This window comes from Chaetodon auriga, chromosome 3 (assembly GCF_051107435.1).
Source record: "Chaetodon auriga isolate fChaAug3 chromosome 3, fChaAug3.hap1, whole genome shotgun sequence".
In the NCBI taxonomy this organism is placed as follows: Eukaryota; Metazoa; Chordata; class Actinopteri; order Chaetodontiformes; family Chaetodontidae; genus Chaetodon; species Chaetodon auriga.
This window is the reverse complement of record NC_135076.1, coordinates 4,717,104-4,732,555: the sequence shown is the minus strand read 5'-3', so window position 1 is coordinate 4,732,555 and position 15,452 is coordinate 4,717,104. Positions and strand designations below refer to the sequence as shown.

The 15,452-nt window shown below is 39.8% G+C and overlaps 1 long non-coding RNA gene across 1 annotated transcript; it reads right to left on the bottom strand.

The window, feature by feature from the left end:
• Nucleotides 1-1,431: 1,431 nt before the first annotated feature.
• LOC143315642 (uncharacterized) lies at nucleotides 1,432-7,196 on the bottom strand. The gene is made up of 2 exons (XR_013076164.1): nucleotides 7,065-7,196; nucleotides 1,432-1,587 (listed from the first exon to the last, which is right to left on the bottom strand). It is a non-coding gene; the product is annotated as an uncharacterized LOC143315642 (long non-coding RNA).
• Nucleotides 7,197-15,452: the final 8,256 nt, after the last annotated feature.

The following is a 15,452-nucleotide window of genomic DNA, read 5'->3' as shown; positions in this document are numbered from 1 at the left end:
CAAATAAAGTTAGAAATGGCTCTGTAGCAACAGGAGCTAGTATCTGCCATAGATTTGCTTGAGCTTTTGCTTAGGGGGTGCCAAAGTGATTTTTTACTTATTTATTTATTTAATTCTACATAAGTTGCTTTAAGCTTCGCAAATGACAGGGTTAATAATAGGGTTTGACCTTAAAACTCTGGAACCTTGTTTTTAAGCTACAGAATGGAAAGGCCAACTTTAAATTTGAGTTCTGAATCCATTATACTGTTAACTTTAGAGTAAAGCATATTGATTGTTTACACTTTTCATATGTTTGTCTTGTTACTGGTAGACACTGCAGCTATCCTGAGGGCCGAGGAGTCCATGTGGCCTGGTTTTTATGAGGTGGAATTTGTGGTGAAGGACCAGCAGGGCCATGCCTGTCCAGAACCACAGAAAGTGAGGGTCCAAGTTCGTACCTGTACTGTAAAACAATAACTAGTAATTGTTGACTTCATCAAAGTTTTCAAATTAAACTGACTCAGAAATAAAGCTTTCCAATTACAACCTACAAAAACTTGTCTGCCCAGCAAATTTCTCTCATTGTTGTTCTAAGATTTTCTAAACAGCACAATAAAGATTATCAACTTTTGAGTAGATGTTTTTGAGTGAAGTTGGGAACCAGTGGGAAACCCCATAGATGACTGACGTGCGCATGCACACATGGTCTGAACAAGTTTGAATGAGACCAAACGGACCTTCGACTGAACCTGAGCAGACCTGAGCCGTGTGATAGTGGTCCGTAGACATTTTCTGTACTGAAAACCCCCCAAGAAAAGTTGACCAGACGTGGCCAAAGTTGGATGTGAACTGAATTGTTTCGACTATTACGGATTTTCGCCTGTTCTGCAGTTTGAGTGTAGTGTTTGGACATTTTGTGGACAGAAGCTGGAGCTGACGACCATTTTGCCCCAGCAGGTAAGCTAACTAAGTGTGTTGTTAGAGTTTTCTACAAGCGCCTTTCCAGCCCTTCACCCACTTCTATGCTAAGGTTATATTTCAGAGCATCGGCCCAGCTCGTTCGACCCCCGCAAAAAGTAATGTTTGATACTGTTTAATGTTAATCACGTCTGAAATTCAGATACGGACTTTCATCACTAAATGACAGTATCTCAGACTGGCTTTTTTACTGCACGTCTGCCATGGTAAAGCTTAGCTTATTATCCGTTTTTTAATCGGTTTTAATGTTATCCTTGTGTGGAGACATGATGTTAACATTGACCAACAAACAAACTCTCGCCCATGGAAGCTACGCGGGTGCAGGCAGGCGTCGTCATTAGGGTTGCCACCTTGGATTTGTGGAAAAAAGGGACACTTGACCAAATGTCTGGGGCGGAGGGCTCAGGCATTATTACCAGTTCAGACTAACCAAATTCACATGAAATTCAGACATAGGAGACAGAAACAAAGTCATGTTAATACATTTAATCGTTTAAGGGTCAAAGTCTCAGACACACAATGCTGACTGCTAGGCAAACCAGGGTAGATGTAGGCCTACACCAGCTGATAATTTTGATGAGTCACCCCAGCCGTGAGACATCTGAGTTCAGCAGCCATGCCAACACACTAGAACACAGAGAGAGACAACACAGGAGAGATATGCAGAGGAGGTGGAGGATGTGACAGGAGCATATTTGCATTGCCAATACTAGGTTAACTATACTACATTGACTACTAAGTTATCTAGGCTATACCAAGTTGTAGGACTCCCTGTTGCCTCTCTTACTGTACCTTTGTTTTCTTCTTGACTCAGGTTGTCTATCTAACACAGATGTTCTTGAGTCTGTTGCACTTAATCTGGATGGACTCCTTGGCCTGCTGCTGCCATCTTCTACATTACGTATAAATGGAAAAAATACAGATTAAAACTTGATCAGATGTGCAAATATACTAAGTTCACAGTTGAAGGACTCCTTATTTCTGTGCTTACCTCTTTGTTGTGTTGTTGTTGTTCTTCCACATGACATTTTTGTGGCAATAGTAGAATCATTAAAGATCTTCGCACTTGCTTTATTGCCACAATCCGTTGATAAGAAGCTGTGGCCGTGTTTCACTCCACACTGTAAAAATAATTAATGTGGTTTAACTTAAAAACTTAAGTTCAATTGCTGCCTTAAAAGCATGAGTTAACTCAATATCAAGATATGCTTTGTTTCAGCTCACAAAGTTAAGTTACACAAGTTGTTTAACCAATTGTCATTTGTTGTTTAAACTTGATACTCTGAGTTTAAACAACTTACTATGTTACATTTTACATTCAAGAAAACTTGCTTTTTCTAGTAAAAGAAACATACAGTTCTACACAATTTAGACTTACAATTTTAAGTTAAGATAATTTTGACCATATTAATACCAATTGACATTTCAAGTTATGTTCACTTGTGTTTTTAAGGCAGCAACTGAACTTAAGTTTTCAAATTAAAACGACTTATGTTTTTAAATGGTATCCCTTATCTAAACTAATGACAGCAAGTTTACCAGTTTCCTTCAACTTCACATAATCAACTTCAGTGTTTCCCACAGGACTTTAGGAGACTGTGGTGGCAGGGTCTCTGACCCTCGGGGTTGGGTGTGTGTGTACGTTTTCAAGCCTGATGTATCTCTTTAGGGCATTTTGAGACCACTGAATGTAATATAAATTGCTGTATATGAACATAACAGGTTGGTATCATCCTTAAGAACATACAAAAGAGAGAGAGAGAGAGAGAGAGATCGCCAGACAGTGCAAGAGAGGTGGCATGTCCTCTTAATCTTCAGAAACGCTCTGATTCAGACTGTTTTCTCCCCGTTTTTTTTTTTTTTGTTTTGTTTTTTTTTTTTTTTACACTTATATCTTTACAAATACAGCAGTAAGAGACCGACTTTCCCTTTTTGTTTTTTCGGCATCAGCCTTGCGATGGGCCCCCTCATAACCGTGGGCCCGGGGCAGCCGCACCCTCTGCCCCCCCGCCAGCTCCGCTACAGCTTTTAAGCCATAACCTCACCCCTCTTCACCGATAAGGCTGTGGCAGAGTCACTGACTCAGTGCTGTCGGATCCCTCTTTTCTTTTTCTTTCTCGCCGACGAGAGATATTAAACAATTAATTTCATGTTAATTTTTATAAACGGGTAGAGAGAGAGCACAAACGACAGAGGGATGAGAGAGAGAAATAGCGCGAGCGGGAGAGGGAGAAATAGCGGACAAGTAGCTAGCTACCGGGAAATCAGCACCAGGGATAGCGGAAAGTTAGACTCTGTTTGGTATGTTAGAAGTTGACTGGTGCAATGAGATCAGCAACATGGCCGACACTGCTCCGTTATCGAACTTGATACCTGCCCAAAAGAGAAGTTTTACGCTAGTGGTTTACGCTTCTGCGTCGCGGCGACGCCGTACCTACGCCGTCGACGCAGACCCCTACGCAGACCCTACGCCGTAGCCTGACGCGCACCTCCAAAAATCCTGACTACGCGTCGCGTCGACGCGTATTGACGTGAACTTCGAGGACTGTGATTGGTCCTATGGTCGCAGCACAACAACACCGCCATTTTCAAAGTTTCTGTGGTGAGAGCTACAAGAAAAACTGGACCAAGCCGAAGAAAGAATTATCAAGGAGGTACGCAAGTACGACCACCTCTACAACTCCTCTTCGCGGCAGCAAGAGCCCCCCGAAACCATACAAAGACACAGCCGCACCCCCCTAGCGGCTTGGCGGTGAATTGCGGAGCAACGCGTTCCCTCGACGCAGAACTATGAATGCTCAGTAACGGCGTAGGGTGTACGCCGTAGGTACGCCGTCGCCGCGACGCAGAAGCGTAAACCAAGCAAAGTCACACAATCTTGAAATGCCGTTCCGGCCTGCTGTCATGTATGGATCATCGACTGTATGGATGCGGTGTCGCCGGATCGCGCCAAATGCAGCAGACAGTAGGACCGTCTATGAACGCGACCTGTTGGCGCGTGCGTGTGTGTTCACGCGCGCGCTCTCGCTCGCGGGCTATAGAGTAGAGTAGGCTACAGCTGTGTAATCGGCTGACTGACGGATCTGGTTATTATTATTATTTTTTAGGTGGGGAGGAGGGTGGAAAGCGGGGGGGTGGGGACGAGACTGTGGCGGGCCCAAACGAGACTGTGGAGGGCCGCCACAGTCTCTTTAATTGGTGGGAAACACTGAACTTGCAACTCATCTGTTCAAATATAAAACGTTTATTTGAAAAACTGCCTCAACTTACAGCCTTCATTCCTATGAATACATCTTTGGCTGTTGATTGAATGGATTCAACTCCAAAAACCACCACACATTGAAACATCTTCAAAACTTTCAGAAGTAAACAGATGTGTCAAAGTCAGACACATAAACATCCAACAAGAAATTTTACACAGCATGTTCAGCAACATTGATGTTGGTTGGTGCTGAAAAAGCACAAAGTTCACAGCGAATCTTAGCGACTGGATTGGATCCTTTTTTTGTGCTCCTTTAGATGTTGTGCAAATTCCACATGAGTTTGAAAGACTGTTAGACAGTTTGGGTAAATGCAGCTGAAACCCCGTCTTCCACATCCATGACTGTCTTTGTAATGATTCACAATTTTCTCATTGAAAGTGGCAAAACTGCAAAACTTACAACTCCACTTCATCCACCAAACTTCAATGGATGAAATATCTGCACCTGAAACACAGAACATAGTCACATGTCATGCTATAGCAAACTTTTAATCAGTCATATGAATTGAAAACTTGACAAAGAGGATTAACTTTACACAATGGCAACAGTAATCATATATGGGGTGCTAAATGTAAAAACTTGATTACAGTTTTCAAATTTATATTTTCAATATTTAGTTCATTTTCTTCACATTTAGCTCATTTTACACACATTTGAGACATAAATTATTAAAAAATTTGGTTACATGTGAACGAAAATGAAATGTTAAATCTAAATGTTAAACCTATCTAAATCATTTAGATTTAACATATAGATTTAGCATTTAGATTTAGCATTTCTTTTTCGTTCACATATAACCAAAATTTTAAATAATTTATATCTCAAATGTGTGTGAAATGAGCTAAATGTGAAGAAAATGAACTAAACATTGAAAATATATCAGCTTGAAAACTGTTATCGAAGTTTTACATTTGGCACCCCATAACAATGAACTTCAATTTGATTAATGATCTGAGCAACCATGCTTGTTTACACAGCCCTAGCTGACTTTTCGTCATGAAATTTAGAAAATCATTAGAAACTCATAAGAGAAAATTTTCCATTAACATTACTAAACCATCCAGCCCCTCCACTGTCCAGGTGTTAATACCCACACCCAACAGCACCAGCATACTCACACATTCACAACTTCAACACACACTTCCATAGTCTTTCACAAATACAAAGAAAAAAAAGCTTTCAGCATTGTATGAACTGTACTTAATTAAGTTATTGGTTTACTTCTCTATTAATTTAATAATCATTTTACAGCAATATGTCATTGACATTCATGCCAATAAAGCATACAGCCCCAACAGGACGCCATTAAATAGTCAACGCCATTACGTGCAATGAACTAAATTAGCCACCAGCTAGCTTTATCACCACTTAATAGTGATGTATATTGCATATCTAAAACAACAACAGAAATGATTTTAAATTCGCTCATGACAAGAGGAAGTCACCAACATGTACAAAACGAGGCGCCCACCATAGTTTATTTTTTATTTTATTTATTTTACCATCACTGCAGTGTCTTGCAAGAACACCAACTGGACCTTAATTCCACTGCAAACACCACTAAACCGATAGCTCTACAATTTTACGGTAAAATTGCACTTCTCACAGTGAGAAACACCATATTAACATTAATTTAAGGTGAAGGTGAGTAACGTTAATAAAGGAGCCAATATAGCGCTACTCACTTAAGTCTTTCAAATTGGCAGGTTTAGTCCGAGCTGAACACAAACCAACATCTGCGTGGATAACGTTGCATGAAAGGGAAATAATACACGCAGTTCATTTAATAACGTGGAATATCCTCAAATCCTCTCAATTCGGACAATACAGCAGCAACACAGCAGGGAAGCAGCTAACCGCTGACAAATTAAGCCACACACACACTTTACCAGGGCCACGGCTAATTACTGACAACTCCGCTACAAACAACACCGGTACCATACGAAACTTAAACAAGACGCCATGAAGGTGCTTCTGTGAGAGTTAATGAAAATAAACAGTTAACTAACAATTTGAATCACTTACCTTACGTCGTCTGTATCGTGTCTGTCCTCAACCAAAACTGCCAAAGCGCGGTTGAAATCATGTCAATCATCAAGTCGCTTTCAAAACGTATCCATCCGCCGCTTGTCTTTTCACTGTTGTCGTTATGCTCGGTTGGTGTTCTTCTGTTAATGGCCAATAGCTTCTGGGTGCATCACTTGTTTCAGTTTAATAAAATCCTATATCCTTTTTTTATCAGTCTTGTATCAAATGACAGCGCTTTAAGACCAATTTTCCAGGACTATTTGCATTGCGCATTAATGCAACTCTACCACATAATGCGACGTTTAGAAGTCACGGAAATTTGCAACTCACACTGTTAAGTTATGTTGGCACCATGAAATTTTTATACAATTGAACTGACTTATAAACCTGAGTTTTAAACTTGATAAATCAAGAAATTCAGTTGAATAAATCGTTATGTTAAGTAGAAGTAAATTACAGGAAGAAGTGACCATGACTTATTGATCAAATCCTTTTTTACAGTGCATGGTACACACTGGTAAGCTCTGCCACTGCAATGTTGTCTTCTTCTGGTGAACCTTTTTTGGTCATAAAAGTTGCAATGGCTGCCTGTTTTTGTTTGTTTGATACCACAACTTGATGCTTTTTTGTTTTCGCATGGATTTCCAAAGCGTTTTTTCCTTCATATTTTACGGAGATTCTTGCCGGACACAAAACACAAGTGGCGGGAAAATGGTCTACCTGCCTGGGTCGGCTGTACCCATTCAAACTCTGAAAGTGTCGCCCAGTGAGGATTGTAATGAGTATATCGTTTTTTTCGTGCCGGTGGCTTACATGAATTTGCTCCTTCTCCTTCCTCGTCAGTCGTCTCTCCTCCCATTTCAAATTAAGATGCCAAAACTTGGTGAAAAGAAGACGGACGCCCGGTAATTCAGCTTGCTCTATCTCTCTTCCGTCAAGTTTCCCTCCCTGCTTGGCTTGCGTGTATGGCAAGCCTTTCCTGAAAGAAATACGCCGCCTTCAGTCACGTTTCAACTTTGTTATGGCGTAAAAAACGCTGTTTTTTTTAGATTTTACGGCGTTTTTTTACGGCGCAATGCGCAAAAAGAACGCCGCTTTTTAATGAAGTCCTCCAAGAACGCGCGTAAAAAACGCCGGTTTGTATGGCAAGCCGTTCCTGCCAGAAATACGCCACATTGAGTCACGTTTCAACTTCATTACGGCGTAAAAAACGCCGTTTTTTCAGATTTTACGCCGTTTTTTACGCCGTAATGCGCAAAAAGAACGCCGCTTTTTACGCCGTAATGAAGTCCTCCAAGAACGCGCGTAAAAAACGCCGTTTTGCGCATCAAAACGCGCGTAAAATACGCGCGTTTGTGCGCACCACAACGCGCGAAAAAACGGCGTTTTCCTAGTACGATAATAATCTCCACCCTTCTTTTCTCTCAGCCACTGAACTTGAAGTGTCTGCGCCCAATCGCTGATCAAACAGACCAAATCAGTTCAGCACAGATCTCCTTTGTGGCATAGTTTGTCCTGACTTACCTTGTAGTTTCTCGTAGGTTAATATTTTGGGTGATAGGCAGGAACATATCCCATAAAATAACTTCGTCGTTATTTTAAATTCATCTTCCATGCATCGTTTATTTATTTTTCTTGGTCAATGCTTCTATGTTGTTGATTTTGTTGATTTTCACCGGTTTACTCCCTGGCCAATGAAGTGAAGTGGTACAGTGGTTAGAGCTCTGGAGACACACACACACACACACACGTATGTATATGTATGTATATGCAGCCAAAATATATGTCTATATATCCTAACAATGCATGGAAGGGGAGTTTAAACAACGACAGAAATGAGAGGAAGTACAAGTACACACAGGTTTCTGCCACCATGTTTACTAACACAGGGCTGCAAAGTCAGTGGGTTTACATCCAAACAAATACATACAATACAAAAGATTCGAGTAATTAATGCCACTCGCACCTGTAAGCTAAAAGGTCTCTGTTTCAAAGTCCAGAGCTCTAACCACTGTACCACTTCTTCACTCCATTCGTCATGGAGTAAACCAGTGAAAATCAACAATAACATAGAAGCATTTGACCAATAGATAGATAGATAGATAGATAGATAGATAGATATGCATGGAAGAGGACGACGAAGTTAATTTATGGGATATGTTCCTGCCTATCACCCAAAATATTAACCTAGGAGAAACTACAAGGTAAGTCAGGACAAACTATGCCACAAAGGAGATCTGTGCTGAACTGATTTGGTCTGCTTGTCTTGATCAGCGATTGGGCGCAGACGCTTCAAGTTCAGTGGCTGAGAGAAAAGAAGGGTGGAGATTATTATCATACTAGGAAAACGGCGTTTTTTACGCGCGTTCTTGGAGGACTTCATTACGGCGTAAAAAACGGCGTAAAATCTGAAAAAACGGCGTTTTTTACGCCGTAATGAAGTTGAAACGTGACTCAATGTGGCGTATTTCTGGCAGGAACGGCTTGCCATAGGTTTGTGCATCACAACGCGCGTAAAAAACAGCGTTTTTCTAGTATGACAATAACCTCCACCCTTTTTTTCTCTCAGCCACTGAATTTGAAGTGTCTGCGCCCAATCGCTGACAAACAGACCAAATCAGTTCAGCACAGATCTCCAGTCATGGAACATCACGAATTCGGGAAACAGAGCTGTATTGTTATTTTATGTTTACAAATTACAGGGACTGTCGCAAAAGTGCTTTTAGCAAAACTGATTGTGTCCTATGTGTCTCTTGTGTTTCAGGGGTGGATTTCATGCAGTGCAGATTTTGCAAATTCACAAGCTTCAGTCAAGAGACTCTTCTGAAACATTTTCGCCTTCATCACGGACAAGGAGCACATTGGCCTTGCATTCACACAGACTGTGTATGTGTATTTAAAACACCTGGAGCATTACGATCACACCTCTCAAGATCACACTCAATAGTGAAAATCCACAAAAATTCAACATTTCAATGTGAATTGTGTGATTTTGAGGAGATTTGCAGTGAAAAAACTTTTTGGAACCATCTTGGACATCATTTAAAGAACCGAGAAGCTGTATAATGTCCCTTTCTAAGGTGTACCTTTAAAACAAACATTCGCCCAACCTTCAATTCTCACAGTCGAAACCATAAAAATTGTACACTTGAGGATTTTCAAACAACTGCAAGAACTGTTCCTGAAGATAACTGAAAGTGAGCAATCTGATGGTGAAGCAGGAACATCAGCTTATAATGTTGTGAGACCATATGAGGTTGAAGAGATTGTAGAGGATGTGGATAGTGAGACACTTAAACACAAATTGGCTTCTCTCTTTCTGTGTATGCAAACAGTGTTGCATGTTTCTCGAGCTGCAACAGAAAAGATTGTGGAGGATTTGTGTAACCTGCTCTCTTTCTCTAACATTCATACTCTCAACAGTGTCAAAGAGATCCTTTCAAAACATGAAATTGAAGTAAATGATTCTGTTTTGCAAGAAATTTCTAATGCTATAGTTCAAACTAATCCACTCCATTTAACAACATCGGAGAAAGGTTCCCTATCTACAGATCACCAAAGGAATATATATTTCAAAGAGCACTTTTCTGTTGTAGAACCCACAGAATATCTGTACAACACAGCTCATAAAAACTCTTTTGTTTATATATCTGTCACTAAGATACTTGAGACTTTATTCGGACAGGCAGATTTTTTGGACCAAGTTGTATTTAGTCAAGAAGCTTTATCTGGACACCTTAAGTCTTTTCAAGACGGCAAGTATTAGTACAAGGACAATAAGCTACTGGGACAGCAAAACTTATGTATCAGTTTGCCGTTATATATTGATGATTTTGAAGTTTGTAACCCACTGGACACCTCTAGAAAACTTCATCAGATTATTGCAGTATATTGGGTAGTTCTAAATTTACCAGCCAGATTCCGATCGAATCTCAGTTCAATTCAGCTAGCTCTCTGTGGTAAAAGTGTGGATGTCAAACAATATGGTTATGAAAAGTTTTTTGAGCCATTGATTAAAGATATAAGGTGTCTAGAACAAGAGGGAATTTTTGTGGAAGTTGTGGGTCAGTTTGTTACGGGCACTGTATATTGTGTAAGTGCCGATAACCTTGGTGCACATGGTCTGGCAGGCTTTTATGAAAGTTTTACTGTTGACAAGTTCTGGCTCAAAAGAGTTTGGAAATGCACTATGCAACCTGACGGCAATATCTGAATTACCAGCTGAGCATGCAGTCCTGCATATAATGTTGAACTGTGATTCATCTCCACTTAACCAGTCCACTGCTTCAGTGTCCTCAGTCAGTTCAGTCTTTTCCCAGGACACAGTAAGTGTTCACTCTGAAGATTTCAGGCCTAGCTGGACCGATTCTATCCAGATGAACTTAAGGCATGTCTCAGAGTGGCCCTCTCCATTTCCTATCCCCAAGTTTTCAGATGATGTTGAACTGAAATTGTGTAAGGCTAATGTGACATACGAAAAATCTAAGAAGGGCCTTGCAGTGACAAGAGACATGAAGACGGAGATTTTGGATAGAATTGCAGAGGCAGTTTTTGAAATTAAAGGCTACCCCGAGAAAGATGAGCTTGAGTCAGTTGCTTCTACGCTGGTTCTCAAGTATCCATGTCTGAAGGAGCCAGGTAGCATCACAGGCTACGAGGGATGGAGGGATCTTTAGTGCACAAAAAGTTGAAATGTTCATCTTGAAATGTTCAGTTTTTGTGTCACTTTTTTATGAGGTTGCTTTGTTATGAGATTAAAAGGGATTGGTAAAAATGAACAGAATCAACTTTCAAAGTGCTATGTGTAATGTAAATGACCAAGGAATACAACAATTTATAATTTATCCTCATCAAATTGAACATTAATATGTTTATCATTTTTGCCCTTAATAGGGCAACGTATCCTGGGAGATACAACTCATAAAATCCAACATACTGAAAATATATATATGTGTGTGTGTGTGTTGAATGTGAAATTAAAGAGATGAGTGATAACATTAAATTATTTTTTGCAACTTTTTTTTCCACTCCTGCCTGTTTTAGGGCTAATTGGGGATTGGGGGCAATGTAGCCACCACATAAATTCTACTTTGTTCTGAATGCAGCAGTGCACAACAACACAAAAGTGGTGCATTGTTGTGTTTCTTATCGTGGTTTTGGAACAAAAATTACCAAGTAAAATTGCTTTTAGTAGGACAAGCATGTTGCAATATGAAAGTTATTTTAGAATAAGAACAGTACATCTTTAAAGCTGCACAGTTTAACTTTTTCATATTAACCCAAATTACCCTACTCTGCAGTTCCCTTCAGTTCTACGGCTATACCGTTTTAGCATATTTCAGGTCACTGTTACGGTTTCACTGCCGGCAACTTCACTGGTTTAGATCAGTCCTACCACTCTTATCAGCTGCAGCAGGCAAATGACAATGTGTAATATGAAAAGAGTCTGTCTAGCTTGTGTACGCAGTCTAGCAAGCTAACAAGTCTGATGTATTTTTGTTGAGTGTTGGTAGATACCAAAACAGAGCTAAAAAGGTGACTGAGTATTACACTTAGATTCAGCAGTTGGCCAGAGACCTGAGTTCAAATGAATGTTAATGTGGCTCAGAAGCTGTTGGATGTAGGCAACTGTAAGCTATCACATTTGCCATTACAAAGTTGATGATGCGGTGTATCAGTACACATCCAACAGGTGTTTTCACTTATGTTGTCTGATTAGACCTCTTCTCAGGACTGTGTGGATGTGTGCAGACTGCGCTTCATTGACATCCACTAACTCTCTTGTTGCACCTGTTGAGGCAGGACAGCTTACACATTTTTAATTCTTAATGGTACATTGAGCTTGCTGACCTCCTGTTATCGCACTACAGCTCTGCCTAATTTAAACTCAAGCAGAAGTCTGAATTAGCCATAATAACTGAGAACATCTGTGTGAAGAGCCGTACGGATTCTAACTTTAGCATCATTTAATGGAAGCCACTATGCGTGGTTTTTTATTTATTTTATTTTTTTTTTTGTGATAATGTCACAAATTATCCTGATAGCATACATTTTGTTAAAAACAGTGAATCTGAGTGAGAAATGGTACAGTTGATTCATTTACAGAGCTGCTACAGTTGTTTTTTGTCATACTGCTACTGGAGGTTTCATTATCACTATTATTTTATAATGTTTTATTGCATCAAGTACTGACACTATCATGCCATCAACCTGTCAATACATTTCTGAAAACATTAACAGGGTGTAGGGAAAGGTATGAGGGATGTTTTTAGATAATCCTGTTCTAAAATCCAATGCTGTGTTCAGTTAAGAGCTCATTCACTAAGATAACTGCAAAATCAATATAAGAAAAGCTGTAAAGGTCACCAATAAAATAAGAGCAGACAATAACATCGACCTCATCCATCTAAAAGTTGACACTAACTTTCAGTTAGTGCCATGTATGTGCCCTAAATCTTCCCGAATGTCCGACTCATAACTTGTACTGAAAGGGATGATATCGGCTATGAACTCCTCAACTTGAAGGTATAAATTGTTCACTAAGCTCTTTGGTAACTAAACCAACCGGTTTCAGTGTGTGGATGGCAAAAATGTCAGAACCACTAGATGACTGTAAAATGTACATTAAAGTGGCTGTCCATCGGGATCTGAGCACTTCCAGGCAACATGCTAGTTGTGACATTAACATATTATCTGCCCTGAAATTACACCTATGTCAACATCCATAGAAAGTCTTTAGAAAAGCCTGGCAGGTTTGGTGATGACATGACAGCCACAGATGTTTCAGTCACAGCAATTTAATAAAAATAGCTTTAAAATAACTTCTGACCTTGCATTAAGTTCCCCACAGTGGGTGATACTAAATGGTTATTTTTATGAGCATTTTGACATCCTGACTTTCAATTTAATGCTTTGACAGTTTGAGGAAGGGGAATGACAATGTGGTTTTGCCATTTCAATTGAAAAATGTATTTTTTGTTACTTTGACATGAGTGGAGCTTGACACAATCAAGTAATGGACGAATGCATTAGAAAAAGGTGCTTTCCAAAATACTGCCTGTGGGTTACAATACATCTGAGTGCACAAACATTTGCTTTAGTCTGCATTCACATGTGTAAAGCCGCAAATTGAACATGTGTTGGACCTACCAGGTAATTTGTCATGGCTGGTTTGTTTTCTTTTTTCCAATATAGATTTCAAACAACCTAGTTTCAGTCTGGCCAAACCCAGTGCTCATAAATCATTAGCTGCATCTTCACTGATTTTTTCTTACTTCAGTCAAACCAGTATTACCCCTATTACCCCCATAGGACTTCCAGAAATTCTTTGGTTAAATTGACCCTGTTCTATCAAGGATATATACCTGTTATTTAATATACAGTTCTTTAATATACTTTAATAAGTCTGTTCTTTAATGGTTCTTTATTGGAGAAGTTGTCCACTTATCAGAAGGTCTGCGGTTGGATCCCTGGCCTCAGCAGTCTATATGTAGAAGTATCCTTGGGCAAGATACTGAGCCTCGAATTGCCCCCTGTGCATCATCGTGTGTGTGTAAATGGATAAAGCTCGTAATGAGCAGGTGGCATAGCCACTGCATGAATGTGTGTGTGAATGGGTGAATGCGGACTTGTGTTGTAAAAGCACTTTGAGAGGTCATCAGACTTGAAAAGCACAATATAAATACAGTTCATTTACCATCTAATATTTGTGGATTTATCTTGATTTCAGGTGTGCAGGGAGACATGATACTGATACATGATACTGGTTTGATCCAGGGGGTGCTATCATGATCTTCCCAAAACTGAAAATGAAGGGCATTCATGTAAACAGCCAGCTTAACATGTTTAGCTTTTATCAGCTGTCATCAATCAACATCATTGTCACATTAGCCAAACTACAAAATGCAACTGCTTGCTGTCATAAATGTGCATCCAAAACTGTTTGAGTCTGAATCATTTTTTAGCCCTGCATGGTCAGCACTCAACTACTGTCCAACAGCACGTAGCAAACAAGTCGAAATGGCTGAAATACACTTTTAAATACATCATTTGAATATTTCAAGCTCATCACCTAAGTCAGGATCTCCAGAGCACTTGGAGCTGAGCAGTTTGTCCTGTCAATCTATGAAACCAACTTATACTGTAACAATGGTGCTGCAGCCAAACAGGAGACTGAGAGCTGCTAGCAAGATCCATTTTGGTTACATCCGATACCTTGAGCTTCAACTGCAAGACGTGACTTGCCATCAGTCACAGTTATCTGCTATCAGTTGGCCATTTGTTTGCTGGTCAAGCGCTGCTGTCTTTCCTTTATTTTCTACATATCAGTTCCCACTGGGTTGAACTCAGGTGGAGGGAATAAAGTTTTAGTGTTTATTTTGCAAAGTAATTAAATGACTTCAGGGTTAAATGAAATCTGTAGAATCTGCATTCTTAGACTGTGTGCAAGTGTCCTCACTTCTGCAGTACAGAAGTAATATAAAACTAATATTGGTTGGTGAAGTAATTAAATCAGAACAAGTCTGATATCTTTAGAAAACAATACCTTTGCAGAAAATTACAGTGACCCATTGCATCTGTAATGCCTGTGAAATCTGCATGCTAAAACAGTGCGGAAGAGTCTCCTCACTTCTGTGGTACAATAACACTAAAATAGCAAATAGCTTTTCAGAGACTGTCTGAATTACGAGCTCAAACCATGCTTACAAACCTGAGTTGAAAAGGATGTTAATCTCCACATAGCTATGGGGCATGCACACCTGCATTTACTATGCTTACATTATGGAATCTAAGCCCAATTAAGCTTTCATCTAAATTATTGTGCCATTTCATCTTCAGTTAAGAAAATGTAGGTTCAATTTCCCAGCAAACTTAACTAAGAGGGAGTGACCTTGCCTGACACAGTGTTAAATGGACCAGCAAGAATGTTTTTTGTGGGTATCTAAAACGAAAGGCTGTTAAAAGTCCACCATTTTCCCATTTCTCTATGTCATTGATGCCTGACAGGCTGTAATTTTCATTCTCTCACTCCAGCGGAGCCTACTGAGCTGGAGATTATGGAGATGACGGTTTGGATTTTTAAGCACCCTCTTCATCCTGTTTTAAATCTCTATAATGTCTGAGCATAAATAAAAACAGATGCCTTTTATAAAACAACTGGACAGTGGAGCTGAATAACATTGTGCTTCAGTGAGCTCACAT